At 47.9% G+C, this 13,339-nt stretch overlaps 1 protein-coding gene across 4 annotated transcripts in view; it reads left to right on the forward strand.

The window, feature by feature from the left end:
• The window catches only part of LOC139275829 (FERM and PDZ domain-containing protein 4-like), a 658,647-nt gene that overhangs the window by 577,130 nt on the left and 68,178 nt on the right, over positions 1–13,339 (forward strand). The window lies entirely within an intron of this gene.

Genomic DNA, 13,339 nt, shown 5'->3' on the forward strand with positions numbered 1-13,339 from the left:
ATCACCCGTCACAGCCCGACAGATTAGAACCTGGGCGAGCCAGGACCCCTTACTGTCCCGAGTTAAAAACTGTGTGCTTCACGGGAGCTGGTCCAGTGTCCCAGTGGAAATGCAGGAAGAGATAAAGCCGTTCCAGCGGCGCAAAGGTGAAATGTCTATACAGACAGACTGCCTTCTGTGGGGAAATTGGGTAGTGGACCTCAAGAAGGGCAGAGACACCTTCATCAGTGCCCTCCACAGCACCCATCCAGATATCGTAATGATGAAAGCGATAGTCAGATCCCACATGTGGTGGTCCAGTATCGATGCGGACTTAAGAGTCCTGCGTGCACAGATGTAACACATGCTCTCAGTTAAGTAATGCACCCAGGGAGGCGCCACTAAGTTTATGGTCTTGGCCCTCCAAACCGTGGTCTAGGGTCCATGTCGACTGCAGACCCGTTCTTGGATAAAATGTTTCATGTGGTTGTAGATGCGTACTCCAATTGGATTGAATGTGAGATGATGTCGGCAAGCACATCCGCTGCCACCACTGAAAGCCTGGCTGACCACCACTGAAAGCCTGCGGGCCATGTTTGCCACATATGGCTTACCCGATGTCCTGGTGAGCGACAACGGGCCATTTTTCACCAGTGCTGAGTTCAAAGAATTCATGACCCGCAACGGGATCAAACATGTCACATCTGCCCCGTTCAAACCAGCATCCAATGGTCAGGCAGAGAGAGCAGTGCAAACCATCAAGCAGGGCTTGAAGAGGGTAACTGAAGGCTCACTTCAGACTCGCCTATCCCGAGTCCTGCTTAATTACCACACGAGACACCACTAGCTCACTGGGATTCCACCTGCTGAACTGCTCATAAAAAGAGTACTTAAGACAAGGCTTTCGTTAGTTCACCCTGATCTACATGAACAGATGGAGAACAGGCGGCTTCAACAAAGTACATATCATGATAGCGCAAATGTGTCACGCGAAATTGAAATCAATGATCCTGTATTTGTATTGAATTATGGACAAGGTCCCAAGTGGCCTCCCGGCAGTGTTGTGGCCAAAGAGGGGAGCAGGGTGTTTCGGGTCAAACTTTCAAATGGACTCATTCACCGGAAACACTTGGACCAAATCAAACTCAGATTCACGGACTTTCCTGAGCAACTCATTTTGGACCCTACCTTCTTTGACCCCCCAACATACACACCAGTGGCAACCGACACCGCGGTTGGCCACGACGCAGAACCCACCATCCGCAGCAGCCCAGCAGGACTCACCACACCAGGCAGCCCAGCAAGGCCAGCTGCACAGCAGCCCAGCGAAGGTCCAACAGACTGTTCACCAATACCAGCATCTGCACCGAGACGATCAACCAGGGAAAGAAGGGCCCCAGATCGCCTCACCTTGTAAATAGTTACACTGTTGACTTTGGGGGGAGTGTTGTTATACATGCAAACTTGTATTTACCTTGTACAGCCACCAGAGGGCTCATCCCCTGGAGTCCCAAGGGATCCCATAATCCCTTGGGGGCACAGATATTTAAGGAGGCCTGACAGGCTAGAGAGGCACTCTGGAAACCTGCAATAAAAGACTAAGATCACACTTTACTTTGAGCTCACAGTATCCAGTCAGACTCTTTCTTCATACATAACAGCAGCCGCGGGAGTGCGCTCTCCCTTTCAATGGTGGCCGCACCTCCATTTCGAACACAGTGCAAGCAGAGTGCACCGACAGAAAAAGCTGTTGGTGGCACCGAGCAGCGGCAGCAAGATTTTCTCGGTGGATTTTCGTGTTGCGGGGGGGCGGAGCAGCGGCGGTGCGTGCTCTAATGACGCACTTAGGACAGATCGGCAACAGCGGGGCGGAAGTGGGGGGAGCGGGTCACCGTCGGGACACCGCAGGAGGGAAATTTTCAAAATGGCGGCCATTCCACGAAAAATCGGCGGCCGTTCCACTCCGCAGCATGGCCACTGATTTCCAGCAGTAACAGACCTTAAGGGAGGGGACAATTTCGTCCCCAAATTGTTTCTAATTGCTCGATATAATTGTCTGCACTACTTTTTTTAGCCACCATTTTATTTCACTGTATTTTCCTGCCATTTTGCAGATTGTGTTTTTTTAATATCTACCAAGAATACTATTGCTGAATGTTGCCATGGAGATTATTATGTAGAGCGCAGCAAAACATGACTTTGTGAATCGTGATTGTGGTCATAATCAGCTTTACTGAGGTGAAATTCTCTTCTCTCACTTACAAAGCTGCTCAGTCAAAATGCATTTTCTGGCAATTTATTTTTTCTGCAAAAGTGGGCCATTTCTTAGAATCATAGAGCATAGAAGGAGGTCATTCAGCCCATCGTGCCTGTGAAGGAGCTATCCAATTAGTCCCACGCCCCTGCTCTTTCCCAATAGCCCCCCAAATTTTGCCCCTTCATGTATTTATTGAATTTCCTTTTGAAAGTTATTATTGAATCTGCTTTCAGCACTCTTCTAGGCATTCCAGATCATAACAACTCGATTTCTCCTCATCTCCCCTCTGGCTCTTTTGCCAATTACCTTCAATCTGTATCCTCGGGTTACTGACCCTCCTGCCAGTGGAAACAGTTTCTCCTTATTTACTCCATCAAAACCCCATAGAATTTTAAACATCTCTATTAAATCTCTGCTTAACATTCTTTGCTCTCAGGAGAACAGTCCCAGCTTCTTTAGTCTCTCCACATCACTGAAGCCCCTCGACCCTGGTGCCATTATAGTAAATCTTCTCTGCACCAGAGTTCCCGCCAAGGTGTGCGTGCGTGGCCACGCAGTGCTCTGAGTGGTCCCTTGCAGGCCGCGCGCCAGCTTTTACACTGTAGATATCGCGCGTGCGCAAAACGTTGACTGAGTCGCACGTTTGGGGGAGGCAGGCCGTGCAGGGAGGCAGCGCAGGTAACAGGGGGCATTGCTGTCTTGGTGAATTTTACAGCAACCCACATTTGGTGAGAATATTCTGCTTTTACAGATCCTAAGTGTACTCAATCAATTCCATATTGCAGGGGCACTGAGTTCCTAATACAAAACCAGCCACAAATTCAATAGCGGCAGCTCCACCCAGCAATTTCACTCGGCGAATTCGTAATCCGAGCAATTCAAAGAGGAGCAGTGTCGTGCTGCTGTTCCGCTGAGCCCGGCTTCTCGGCACACAGTGAACATGTTGGAGATGAAGAGTGCAGTGCCAACTGAGCTTGTATAGCTAATCTGGAACGGCTTGATACTGGCATCGGGAGGGCACATCAGTGGAAATATCTCCAAATTCCCAGCACTGTCAACTTTCACATTAATCAACACCAATATTCTCAGTAAAAAGAATTGTTGACTGCAATCATTTTCCTATTTTCTGAACACTGCCACCACTCCCACCCAGCCCCCACCCCTGCTCCAGCCCGACAGCAGCTCATCGCACAATCCACAGGTGTTTGACTGCTATTTTCTCTCCATGAGCGTCAATGGATCAGAATTAGCGGGCAGCGCGCCCTTGATTTTACGGCAAGTCACCTGCTGCGAATGAGGACCCACCAGTGACATTCCGCCGAGATTTCCCGGCAAAGGTTCGGGAGGGGCGCCTGCAGCATTCAGACAATCCTGGGGCAGGAAGATCGGCCAGGAACAGCAGGCCCATCGCCAGCTCAATGCAAAGTCCCACCTCACCAGCGGTGCACTCTTATTCTGCAGAAGCGGAAGATCCAGGCCAGCTATATTTTTCTCCCTGCCTCCAGTGACAGTTTTAAGCAGGTCAGACTCAATTCACTGTTCCCATTATATTACTCCAAAAATGTAGCTGGTCTGCTAGGCACACAGGCATGTAATTCATAGCTTAAGGTGCACCAGAACTCAAACCCATGAACACTTGGTGGAGGGGGAAATTGAGGTGAATCTCAAGGGTCCTTCCCCCATTTTCAAGGCCGTTCATGATCTTGGTTGTTACGGTTAAGTCCCTAATATATACCTTCATCATCATCATCATCATAGGCAGTCCCTCGGAATCGAGGAAGACTTGCTTCCACTCCCAAAGTGAGTTCTTTGATGGCTGAACAGTCCAATATGGGAACCACAGACCCTGTTACAGGTGGAACAGACATTTGTCGAGGGAAGGGGTGGGTGGGGCTGGTTTGCCGTGCGTTCCTTCCGCTGCCTGCGCCTGGCCTCTTCATGCTCCTTGCGTCGAGCCTCAAAGAGCTCAACGCCCTCCCGGATGCACTTTCTCCACCTCAAGCAGTCTTCGGCCAGGGTCTCCCAGGTGTCAGTGGTGATGTCGCACTTTACCAGGGAGGCTTTGAGGGTGTCCTTATAACGTTTCCACTGTCCTCCTTTGGCTCGTTTACCATGAAGGAGCTCTGCTTAGGGAGTCTCGTATCTGGCATGCATACTATGTGGCCTGCCCAGCGAAGCTGATTGAGTGTGGTCAGTGCTTCAATACTAGGGATGTTAGCCTGTTCGAGGACACTGATGTTGGTGCGCCTGTCCTCTCAGGAGATTTTCAGGATCTTGCGGAGACATCGTTGGTGATATATCTCCAGCCACTTGAGGTGCCTTCTGTACACCGTCCATGCCTCAGATTCATACAGGAGGGCAGGTATTACTACAGCCCTGGAGACCATGAGTTTGATGGTAGATTTGAGGGCCTGGTCTTCAAACACTCTTTTCCGGCGGACGAAGACTGTGTTGGCGCACTGGAGACGATGCTGAATCTCTGCATCAATGTCTGCCTTTGTTGGTAAGAGGCTCCCGAGATATGGGAAATGGCCCATGTTGTCCAGGGCCGTGCCATGGATCTTGATGATTGGAGGGCAGTGCTGTGCGGCAATGACAGGCTGGTGAAGGACCTTTGTCTTACGGATGTTAAGCGTAAGGCCCATGCTTTCATATGCCTCAGTGAATACATTGACTATATCCTGGAGTTCAGCCTCTGAATGTGCACAGACGCAGGCATCGTCCGCATACTGCAGGTCAACGTCAGAGGTTGGGGTGGTCTTGGACCTGGCCTGGAGGCGGCGTAGGTTAAACAGCTTCCCACTGGTTCTGTAGTTTAATTCCACTCCAGCGGGGAGCTTGTTGATTGTAAGGTGGAGCATGCCGGCGAGGAAGATTGAGAAGAGGGTTGGAGCAATAACACAGCCCTGTTTGACCGCAGTCCGGACGTGGTTTGGGTTTGTAATGGATCTGTTGGTAAGGATCACGGCCTGCATGTCATCATGAAGCAGGCGAAAGATGTTGACAAACTTTTGGGGGCATCCGAAATGGAGGAGGACGCTCCATAGACCCTCACAGTTGACAGTGTCAAAGGCCTTTGTAAGATTGAAAAAGGCCATGTATAAGGGCTGGCGCTGCTCCCTGCATTTTACCTGAAACTGGCACGCTGCAAAGATCATGTCTGTTGTGCCCCGTAGGGGACGAAATCTGCATTGTGATTCCGGGAGGAGCTCCTCGGCCACAGGGAGAAGACGATTGAGGAGAACTCGAGCGACAACTTTCCCAGCGGCTGAAAGCAGGGAGATTCCCCTGTAGTTGCCGCAGTCGGACTTGTCCCCCTTTTTAAAAATGATCACAATCACTGCATCTCTCAGATCTCCCGGCATGCTCTCCTCCCTCTAGATGAGAGAGATGAGGTCATGTATCCGCGCCAACAGCGCCTCTCCGCCATATTTTAGCGCCTCAGCAGGGATTCCATCCGTGCCCGTAGCCTTGTTATTCTTAAGCTGTTTCACTGAGTTGGTGGTGGGTCGCATGCTGCGGGATGAAATCGAGATCACTCGAGTCAAAGGCAGAGTCTCAATTGAGGAGATCTTCAAAGTGCTCCTTCTATCGGGCCCCGACAGCCTCGGTGTCCTTGATGAGTGTTTCCCCGTTCTTGGCCAGGAGTGGGGTGGGGCCTTGGGAGTTTGGACTGTAGGTGGCCTTGACTGCAGTGAAGGATCCTCGCATATCATGTCTGTCGGCCAATTGTTGTATCTGCTGTGCTTTCTCCATCCACCACCTGTTCTTTAGATCCCCAGTTTTTTGTTGGACCTGAGCCTTGAGCCATCTGTAATGTTGTTTTGCAGCTTCCGAGTTAGGCTGTTGCGAGCTACTAGTTCTTCGATCTCCTGATCATTTTCATCAAACCAGTCCTGATGTTTTCTGGTTGAGTGACCAAGTGTCTCTTCACAGGCACTGTTTATAGAGGCTTGGAGGGCAGACCAAGCGCTATGGGGATTCAGCATCTTAGGGTCATCGAGGCACACAGATTGGCTGTGAGGCGCTGGCTGTATAGGGCTCCCTTAGCTGAGTCTCTAAGTGCCCCGGCATTAACTTTTTTGCGGAACTGCTTCTGCTGTCCCCTCTGCTTTGGGGCAATGTTAATGTTGATGATGGATCGGATTAGGCAGTGGTCCGTCCAGCAGTCGTCAGCTCCTGTCATGGCGCGAGAGATACGCACATCCTTGCGATCCCTGGCTCGGATGATGACATAGTCAAGCAGGTGCCAGTGTTTGGAGCAAGGGTGTTGCCACGATGCCTTGTATTTGTCCCTCTGGCGGAGCAGTGTGGTAATGAGGAGTTCATTTTCTAGACATTTTGTCAGGAGTAGTGTACCGCTGGAATTGGCTTTCCCTGCCCCCTCTCTGCCAATCACACCTCTCCAGAGGGCAGTGTCTTTGCCAACCCTGGCATTAAAATCACCCAGGAGGATAAGTTTGTTGCCCGAGGGGACACGGGACAAGGATATCTCGAGGTTGGAATGAAAACCGTCTTTAGCCTCATCCGTTGTATCGAGTGTAGGGACATATGCACTGATGACTGTGGCACATTGGTTCCGGGATAGGATGTGCTCTCCACTCTCCCGTCCTGCGACAGTTGGAACTGGTGCTCTCCACTCTCCCACCCTGCGACAGTTGGAACTGGTGCTCTCCACTCTCCCTCCTGTGACAGTTGGAACTGGTGCTCTCCACTCTCTCTCCTGTGACAGTTGGAACTGGTGCTCTCCACTCTCTTGTCCTGTGACAGTTGGAACTGGTGCTCTCCACTCTCCCATCCTGTGACAGTTGGAACTGGTGCTCTCCACTCTCCCATCCTGCGACAATTGGAACTGGTGCTCTCCACTCTGCCATCCTGTGACAGTTCGAACTGGTGCTCTCCACTCTCTGTCCTGTGACAGTTTGAATTGGTGCTCTCCACTCTGCCCTGTGACCATTGGAACTGGTGCTCTCTACTCTCCAGTCCTGTGACAGTTTGAACTGGTGCTCTCCACTCTCTCTCCTGCGACAGTTGGAACTGGTGCTCTCTACTCTCACGTCCTGTGACAGTTGGAACTGGTGCTCTCCACTCTCTCTGTGACAGTTTGAACTGGTGCTCTCCGCTCTCTCTCCTGCGACAGTTGGAACTGGTGCACTCTACTCTCACGTCCTGTGACAGTTTGAACTGGTGCTCTCCACTCTCTGTCCTGTGACAGTTGGAACTGGTGCTCTCCACTCTCTGTCCTGTGATAGTTTGAACTGGTGCTCTCCACTCTGCCCTGTGACCATTGGAACTGGTGCTCTCTACTCTCCCGTCCTGTGACAGTTGGAAATGGTGCTCTCCACTCTCTGTCCTGTGACAGTTGGAACTGGTGCTCTCCACTCTCCCGTTGGTGGAGGAGGGAGGGCTTTCGTTTCCTGAACAATTGGGACCGCTTCTGGGCAGGTGGGACCTGTACAAATTGGACAGGTTACACCTCAACAGAGACGGGACCAATGTTCTCGTGGGTGGTTTTGATAGTACGGTTGGGAGGGCTTTAAACTAGCTTGGCAGGGGGATGGGAACCCAGGAGAGGGCTCTGAGCTAGTTAGAGTGGGTGAGAGCTCAGATGAACAAAACCCCAAGAAAGAATGCAAAAGGCAGGAGACAACAGAGCAGAGTAGCACTGGGGTAAGTGTAAACCACAAGGTGATAGGAAGGGACAATATGTATGAATATAAAGGGGCTGCAGGAGGGGTCAAAACTAAAAATCATGGTTTAAAAACTAGTATTAACACACTTTACCTAAATGCACGCAGCATTCAAAACAAAGTAAATGAGTTGACGGCACAAATCATTACAAATACATAGAAACATACATAGAAAATAGGTGCAGGAGTAGGCCATTCAGCCCTTCTAGCCTGCACCGCCATTCAATGAGTTCATGGCTGAACATGCAACTTCAGTACCCGCTTCCTGCTTTCTCGCCATACCACTTGATCCCCCTAGTAGTAAGGACTTCATCTAACTCCCTTTTGAATATATTTAGTGAATTGGCCTCAACTACTTTCTGTGGTAGAGAATTCCACAGGTTCACCACTCTCTGGGTGAAGAAGTTTCTCCTCATCTCGGTCCTAAATGGCTTACCCCTTATCCTTAGACTGTGACCCCTGGTTCTGGACTTCCCCAACATTGGGAACATTCTTCCTGCATCTAACCTGTCTAAACCCGTCAGAATTTTAAACGTTTCTATGAGGTCCCCTCTCATTCTTCTGAACTCCAGTGAATACAAGCCCAGTTGATCCAGTCTTTCTTGATAGGTCAATCCCACCATCCCGGGAATCAGTCTGGTGAATCTTCACTGCACTCCCTCAATAGCAAGAATGTCCTTCCTCAAGTTAGGAGACCAAAACTGTACACAATACTCCAGGTGTGGCCTCACCAAGGCCCTGTACAACTGTAGCAACACCTCCCTGTCCCTGTACTCAAATCCCCTCGCTATGAAGGCCAACATGCCATTTGCTTTCTTCACCGCCTGCTGTACCTGCATGCCAACCTTCAATGACTGATGTACCATGACACCCAGGTCTCGTTGCATCTCCCCTTTTCCTAATCTGTCACCATTCAGATAATAGTCTGTCTCTCTGTTTTTACCACCAAAGTGGATAACCTCACATTTATCACATTATACTTCATCAGCCATGCATTTTCCCACTCACCTAACGTATCCAAGTCACTCTGCAGCCTCATAGCATCCTCCTCGCAGCTCACACTGCCACCCAATTTAGTGTCATCTGCAAATTTGGAGATACTACATTTAATCCCCTCATCTAAATCATTAATGTACAATGTAAATAGCTGAGGCCCCAGCACAGAACCGTGCAGTACCCCACGAGTCACTGCCAGCCATTCTGAAAAGTCCCCATTTACTCCTACTCTTTGCTTCCTATCTGACAACCAGTTCTCAATCCATGTCAGCACACTACCCCCAATCCCATGTGCTTTAACTTTGCACATTAATCTCTTGTGTGGGACCTTGTCGAAAGCCTTCTGAAAGTCCAAATATACCACATCAACTGGTTCTCCCTTGTCCACTCTACTGGAAACATCCTCAAAAAATTCCAGAAGATTTGTCAAGCATGATTTCCCTTTCACAAATCCATGCTGACTTGGACCTATCATGTCACCTTTTTCCAAATGCGCTGCTATGACATCCTTAATAATTGATTCCATCATTTTACCCACTACTGAGGTCAGGCTGACCGGTCTATAATTCCCTGTTTTCTCTCTCCCTCCTTTTTTAAAAAGTGGGGTTGCATTGGCTACCCTCCACGCGATAGGAACTGATCCAGAGTCAATGGAATGTTGGAAAATGACTGTCAATGCATCCGCTATTTCCAAGGCCACCTCCTTAAGTACTCTGGGATGCAGTTCATCAGGCCCTGGGGATTTATCGGCCTTCAATCCCATCAATTTCCCCAACACAATTTCTCGACTAATAAAGATTTCCCTCAGTTCCTCCTCCTTACCAGACCCTCTGACCCCTTTTATATCCGGAAGGTTGTTTGCGTCCTCCTTAGTGAATACCGAACCAAAGTACTTGTTCAATTGGTCTGCCATTTCTTTGTTCCCCGTTATGACTTCCCCTGATTCTAACTGCAGGGGACCTACATTTGTCTTTACTAACCTTTTTCTCTTTACATATCTGTAGAAACTTTTGCAATCCGCCTTAATGTTCCCTGCAAGCTTCTTCTCGTACTCTATTTTCCCTGCCCTGATCAAACCCTATGTCCTCCTCTGCTGAGTTCTAAATTTCTCCCAGTCCCCGGGTTTGCTGCTATTTTGGCCAATTTGTATGCCACTTCCTTGGCTTTAATACTATCCCTGATTTCGCTTGATAGCCACGGTTGAGCCACCTTCCCTTTTTTATTTTTACGCCAGACAGGAATGTACAATTGTTGTAGTTCATCCATGCGGTCTCTAAATGTCTGCCATTGCCCATCCACAGTCAACCCCTTAAGTATCATTCGCCCATCTATCCTAGCCAATTCATGCCTCATACCTTCAAAGTTACCCTTCTTTAAGTTCTGGACCATGGTCTCTGAATTAACTGTTTCATTCTCCATCCTAATGCAGAATTCCACCATATTATGGTCACTCTTCCCCAAGGGGCCTCGCACAATGAGATTGCTAATTAATCCTCTCTCATTACACAACACCCAGTCTAAGATGGCCTCCCCCCTAGTTGGTTCCTCGACATATTGGTCTAGAAAACCATCCCTTATGCACTCCAGGAAATCCTTCTCCACCGTATTGCTTCCAGTTTGGCTAACCCAATCTATGTGCATATTAAAGTCACCCATTATAACTGCTGCACCTTTATTGCATGCACCCCTAATTTCCTGTTTGATGCCCTCCCCAACATCACTACTACTGTTTGGAGGTCTGTACACAACTCCCACTAACATTTTTTGCCCTTTGGTGTTCTGCAGCTCTACCCATATAGATTCCACATCATCCAAGCTAATGTCTTTCCTAACTATTGCATTAATCTCCTCTTTAACCAGCAATGCTACCCCACCTCCTTTTCCTTTTATTCTATCCTTCCTGAATGTTGAATACCCCTGGATGTTGAGTTCCCAGCCCTGATCATCCTGGAGCCACGTCTCCGTAATCCCAATCACATCATATTTGTTAATATCTATTTGCACAGTTAATTCATCCACCTTATTGCGGATACTCCTTGCATTAAGACACAAAGCCTTCAGGCTTGTTTTTTTAACACCCTTTGTCCTTTTAGAATTTTGCTGTACAATGGCCTTTTTTGTTCTTTGCCTTGGGTTTCTCTGCCCTCCACTTTTCCTCATCTCCTTTCTGTCTTTTGCTTTTGAGTATGATTTGGTGGCCATTACTGAAACATGGTTGCAGGGTGGCCAAGACTGGGAATTAAACATACAGGAGCATCTGACAATTCGGAAAGATAGACAAGAAGGGAAAGGAGGTGGGGTAGCTCTGTTAATAAAGGATGATATCAGGGCAGTTGTGAGAGACGATATTGGCTCTAATGAACAAAATGTTGAATTATTGTGGGTGGAGATTAGAGATAGTAAGGGAAAAAAGTCACTGGTGGGCGTAGTTTATAGGCCCCCAAATAATAACTTCACTGTGGGGGGGACAATAATCAAGGGAATAATGGAGGCGTGTGAAAAAGGAACGGCAGTAATCATGGGGGATTTTAACCTACATATCGATTGGTCAAATCAAATCGCACGGGGTAGCCTTGAGGAGGAATTCATAGAATGCATACGGGATTGTTTCTTACAACAGTGTGTTACAGAACCTACAAGGGAGCAAGCTATCTTAGATCTGATTCCTGTGTAATGAGACAGGAATAATAAACAATCTCCTAGTAAAAGATCCTCTCGGAATGAGTGATCACAGTATGGTTGAATTTGTAATACAGATTGAGGGTGAGGAAGTCGTGTCTCAAACGTGCGTACTATGCTTAAACAAAGGGGACTACAGTGGGATGGGGGCAGAATTGGCTAAAGTAGACTGGGAACACAGACTAAATGGTGGCACAATTGAGGAACAGTGGAGGACTTTTAAGAAGCTCTTTCATAGTACTCAACAAAAATATATTCCAGTAAAAAAGAAGGGCGGTAAGAGAAGGGATAACCAGCCGTGGATAACCAAGGAAATAAAGGAGAGTATCAAATTAAAAACCAATGTGTATAAGGTGGCCAAGGTTAGTGGGAAACTAGAAGATTGGGAAAATTTTAAACGACAGCAAAGAATGACTAAGAAAGCAATAAAGAAAGGAAAGATAGATTACGAAAGTAAACTTGCGCAAAATAGCAAAATAAAAACAGATAGTAAAAGCTTTTACAGATATATAAAACGGAAAAGAGTGATTAACGTAAATGTTGGTCCCTTAGAAGATGAGAAGGGGGATTTAATAATGGCAAATGTGGAAATGGCTGAGATCTTAAACAATTATTTTGCTTCGGTCTTCACAGTGGAAGACACAAAAACCATGCCAAAAATTGCCAGTCACGGGACTGTGGGAAGGGGGGACCTTGAGACAATCACTATCACTCGGGGGGTAGTGCTGGACAGGCTAATGGATCTCAAGGTAAACAAGTCCCCTGGTCCTGATGAAATGCATCCCAGGGTATTAAAAGAGATGGCGGAAGTTATAGCAGATGCACTCGTACCAGCGGATTGGAAAGCAGCTAATGTAACGCCTCTGTTTAAAAAAGGGGGCAGACAAAAGGCAGGTAACTATAGGCCGGTTAGTTTAACATCTGTAGTGGGGAAAATGCTTGAAGCTATCATTAAGGAAGAAATAGCGGGACATCTAGATAGGAATAGTGCAATCAAGCAGACGCAATATGGATTCATGAAAGGGAAATCATGTGTTACTAATTTACTGAAATTCTTTGAGGATATAACGAGCATGGTGGATAGAGGTGTACCAATGGATGTGGTGTATTTAGATTTCCAAAAGGCATTCGATAAGGTGCCACACAAAAGGTTACTGCAGAAGATAAAGGTACACGGAGTCAGAGGAAATGTATTAGCATGGATAGAGAATTGGCTGGCTAACAGAAAGCAGAGAGTTAGGATAAATCGATCCTTTTCAGGATGGAAATTGGTGGTTAGTGGTGTGCCACAGGGATCGGTGCTAGGACCACAACTATTCACAATATACATAGATGACCTGGAAGAGGGGACAGAGTGTAGTATAACAACATTTGCAGATGACACAAAGATTAGTGGGAAAGCGGGTTGTGTAGAGGACACAGAGAGGCTGCAAAGAGATTTAGATAGGTTAAGCGAATGGGCTAAGGTTTGGCAGATGGAATACAATGTCGGAAAATGTGAGGTCATTTACCTTAGAAAAAAAAACAGTAAAAGGGAATATTATTTGAATGGGGAGAAATTACAACATGCTGCGGTGCAGAGGGACCTGGGGGTCCTTGTGCATGAATCCCAAAAAGTTAGTTTGCAGGTGCAGCAGGTAATCAGGAAGGCGAATGGAATGTTGGCCTTCATTGCGAGAGGGATAGAGTACAAAAGCAGGGAGGTCCTGCTGCAGCTGTATAGGGTATTGGTGAGGCC

This window comes from Pristiophorus japonicus, chromosome 11, assembly GCF_044704955.1.
Source record: "Pristiophorus japonicus isolate sPriJap1 chromosome 11, sPriJap1.hap1, whole genome shotgun sequence".
NCBI lineage: Eukaryota > Metazoa > Chordata > Chondrichthyes > Pristiophoridae > Pristiophorus > Pristiophorus japonicus.